The following is a 4,959-nucleotide window of genomic DNA, read 5'->3' as shown; positions in this document are numbered from 1 at the left end:
TTATTGATAAGGCAAGGAGAATGGTATTACATCTCTTTCACATCATGAAGCAATGAAGCATAAAACTTTTATACATATTTAACTTATGCTTTTACTAATAAAAAATAAACTCGGCCTAAGCTTTATTTCAACTGAAAAGTTGAAAATTATTTTTTAAAACAAAACTAATTTTTTATAGATTTTTATGAACTTTTTAATGGGTTTCTTACAAGAATAAATCTTATCCGCTTCTATACCCCATGTTTTGGGGAGAATATCTTGTATTCTAAAAATGTGTATCATTTCATTCAAAATGAAAAATAAAACAAAAAAGGTGATTTGTGTGAGTAAGTAAGGAATCATCTTTCATCTGTAGAATTTTATCTTCAATTGGTGAAGGAGAAGAATATGTTATTAGTCATAGTATAGTTAATAAACAATTAGGTGATCATGGAGTTGATATTTTTTAGGATATTTTATATATAATAGTAGTTAAAAATATATTTTTTAAATAAATATAAATGATTTTCTAGTTTTTTTAAATAAACTTGAAACACATTGTTTTTGGAATCTCAAAATATACTTGATACTCCCTAAGTATAATATATTTTTCAATGAGAAATGTTGATATCAATTTTTTCTCAATATTACTACATTGATTCCAGAAAATTAAATGTTCCAATGAAGATGGAAAATAAACCAAATTGAAAATAGAAATAGAAAATAGCCATAACATACGACCTTAAAATTTCCAGTGAAAATGGAATATAAACCAAATATATTTTGAATGTCCATCACTAAAATTTAAATTTGGTCAATATTAATTGTTTATAAGTAATGGTAAATAAAGTAGGTGATAGTAGAATAAAGTTGACATTTTGGAGGATATTATAAATAGTTAATTTGAAAATCAAATCAACTTTTTTATAACATGGATAAATTATTTAATTTTGTCTCACTCTTTTTGAACCTAAAATCAACTTCAAATGATGAGATGTCTAAAACACTAAATAAACTTGAGAAAATAATTTTTTTGCAATCTTAAAATATACTTTTTGTCATTCCATGTAATTTCAAAGATGAAAACTGATATCAATTTTAGTTTTTATTAAAGCTATTGTTACATTAATTCCTAAAACAATCCCAAAAAAAATGAAAAATTATATTAAAGATGATTTGTATCTCTATCAACATAATTTAAAATCGATTTTGTGACATATATTAATAGGTTATCAATAATAGTAAATAAATTAGGCGATAATATAATATAATTGATATTTCTAAGGACAATACATAAATAGTTGTATTTGAAAATTAAATAAATATTTTTATTTAAGAAAATGAAAAAAATATTTATTTTTTTCAAACTTTTTTTTAAACTTAAAAGCAGCTTCAACCTATGAATTTTTTAAACCTAAAATCAGCTTCAGCCGATGAACTTTTAAACCTAAATTTTTATGTAAAATTATTATGATATTGATTCTCAAAAATTAAATTTGAAATTGCAAAGTGTCAAGGATTGCACCAGTAATGTTTTGATGAAGACAAAATTTTATTAAAGCTTGAAGATGATTCAATAATCAACATGTCTAGAGTTCATTGGTCATATCTAGACTAGGTTATATGAATAGAGTCATTATTCTAAGTAGTATGGGATATGTGCCTTAGTAAGTGAGTATATGTGAGGTGAATCTAAATGCAAGTCTCTCAAACCCTTATAATTGTCATATCACATTCATAAGACACATCATCTAGTTAATTGTATGTTCATGCATTAATCATATATGTTATATGAGCATATTATGCATAATATAATTGTTAAAACATGTATATGAGTTAAGTATAACATATAAGTAGTTTGCCTTTTGAATCATGTGTTTTAATATGCTGGTTAATTGATTAACGTGGTGGCTTAATCGATTAACTCAATTGTTTTTCTGTTATATCAGTTTTTCTGTTATAGCTGGTTTATGTTTTAATCATGTTATATTGGTTAATCGATTATCAGGTCTCTTTTATGTTACAACTATTTTCTGTTTTAACTGTTTAACTGATTACAACGGTTTAAAGTGTCAAAACTATTTTGTATATATTTAGGCAATTTCCAGAGAAGTGTAGCATTGCATACTATTGTGTGGGATTGATTAGAGAACATATTTTCGTGTTTTACATTTTGTTTTGCAGAGAGAAATGCATGTGTGAGGAAGAGAGATTAAGATGTCATATTGAAGATTGATTCATTGTTATTTGCATACTGTTTTTCATTTGCTTAATCTCATCCTTTTCTTGATTTAGATAAAGATTCTTAGAGAGATATTTTGTGATTAATATTTTTTATTAACTCACATGTGTATGATGGCTTGAGTGAATTGTGAGTGAGTTAGTCTTAAGGGTTTTCATTGTTATATTTCAAGCATTATTGTGCTTATTGTATCTTGCTTTTGTAATCTATTTTTGTGTGTATTAGATTGGTCTCTTGGTCTCTTACCACCACAGAGATAGAATGATTCTTTACCAAGACTATGAGGTCTTGAATTGAGAACGAGAATCTTGGTTGGGGATGGTCGAGAAAGGTTTTCTCAAGCGATAGGTAGAGTCAAACCAATGATTAGATGTTCTAGGATTTCAAGAAAGAAGCGTCCTGAGTTTTGTAAATTGAATTGGTGTATGTGATTATATTTGTATTCAACATAGTGAAGAAGAAAATCTCACAAGATCAAAAGGGAAGGTCTGGATGTAGTTTGCAGTGGACCGCAAACGAACCAGAATAAAAATTCATCTATGCACGTTGTTCTCTCTTATTCTTCTTTACATTTCTTGTTGTTTTAATGCGAGATAGAAACTAATATTTTGCATGCTTGTACTCTGTCATATACTTGTTAATATTGCATAAAAATAGTTGATGTATCTCTGCTTATCTGTTAATAAATAACTGTGCAATTAACTGCTACGATCATCCTGATTCTGTTGTGTGCTACGATCATCCTGATTCTGTTTCCAAAACTGGGTTTTGGTACGAGAAGCGATAATTGATAACCGCTACACCTATTCAACCTACCTTCTAGGTGTGCCTAGGTCATTGACACCTAACAAAATTTTCCAATAAAAATGGAAAATAAACTAAATACTATTTGTATCTTCATCATTATAAATTTAAATGGAAGTTGTAATTAATAATAGGTTATTAGTACTAATAAATAAAATAGGTGATAATAGAATATGTTATTAGCAATATTAAATAAAGATGGTGAAAATAGAATATAATTGATATTTTTGAGGATATTATATAAATATAAGTATTTTAAAATTAAATTTATTATTTTTATACAAAGAAATTATTTATTATTTCTCAAACTATCTTTTGGAACCTAAAATACACTCATATGAATTTTAAAAATGCCAATCACACTAATTAATATTTATTGGAATTACTTTTGGAGTCTTGATTCCCAAAATTTAAATTATTCATAAAAATGTAAAATAAACCAAAGACGATTTTTACCATCTCCATTGTAGTTTTAAATAAAAAATATAATGAATATTAATATATTATAGTAATAGTAAATAAAATAGATGTTAGCAAAATAGAGTTAAAAAAATTAGAATATTATATAAATAGTTATATTTAAAAATCAAATTGATATTTTATTTATAAAAAAAATAATATATTTATTCTTTTTCAATCTATTTTTTGGAACCTATCCATTATCCAATTTAAAAATAAAAAAATATTTATTCTTTATCAAACATCTTATAAACATACCAATTATATAATTAATTACAAATATCACATTGGATGTTTGTAAGATATAAAGACTATACACTCAAACAAGTTTAAAAAAATGGAGTTGACAGATAGAATTAATAAAATATTATAATATATATAATATATCATCCATTGATTTCTATTAATTTTTTTAAAGAACAAATTATAATTAAAAATAAATAGTAAATGATAGACTGATGTGATATAAAATTCTTATATCGTCAGTGCATATGTATTTTTTCTATTAATAAAAAACACTCTGACAGTTAGTTAAATTATTTTTCTTCTTCTATTTTAACAATCTATACTTATATATATCTATACTTATCTATACTTATATATCTATACTATTAATCTATATCTATACTATTAATAAAGGCAAAATCCAAAATAACTTACATGAAGTAGTTTATGTTTCCCAATTTCATATTTTATAACTTCTAATTTTATTTTATAACTTCTACTTTCATCTTTATATATACTAATATTAATAAACATTAAATAACTATCATGAAATATTTTATTTAAATTTCTATACTAATACTAATAGAAATTAGAAAAACATAAAGTAACTACCCTTGGAATATTTTATGTTTCCATACTTTATCTTTTATAATTCCTAATTTCATGTTTATTTATACTAATCTTCTATACTAATAGATAAAGAGAAAATATAAAATAACTTACATGGAGTAATTCTATTTTCATGTTTCTAAATATTATATCTCTCTTAATGTAAATTAATGATTCCCTTTTAACTAACACATCAATTCTTAAACCTCACATTTCTAAATTGATGTGGATTTTTCAATGGATAAGTGAATTATATTGATTATGACATTAAATTTGAAATATGGATAAATTACTTAGTCATAACAATTTACTTTCAATTTTAACTTCCAACATATATCACATAATAGTTTTCTTAAATAATATAATATGAAATGATACATTCTATATAAAAAATAAGAACGCGGATGACCGACATGGAGTGCCGATCGACGTACTAGTATATATAAATGGAAAACATAAAATAACTATCCATATAATATTTTATGTTTCCCTATTTTATCTTTTATAGCTTCTAATTTAATGTTTATCTATACTAATACTAATAAATATAAAATAATTACCCATAGAACATTTTATATTTCCTTATTTTAACTTTTATAACTTCTAATTTCGTATTTATATAAATTTCTATAATCTATCAA

The sequence above is a fragment of the Lupinus angustifolius genome, chromosome LG08, assembly GCF_001865875.1.
Source record: "Lupinus angustifolius cultivar Tanjil chromosome LG08, LupAngTanjil_v1.0, whole genome shotgun sequence".
In the NCBI taxonomy this organism is placed as follows: domain Eukaryota; kingdom Viridiplantae; phylum Streptophyta; class Magnoliopsida; order Fabales; family Fabaceae; genus Lupinus; species Lupinus angustifolius.
The sequence above is the reverse complement of the archived record's forward strand: the minus strand, read 5'-3'. Positions refer to the sequence as shown.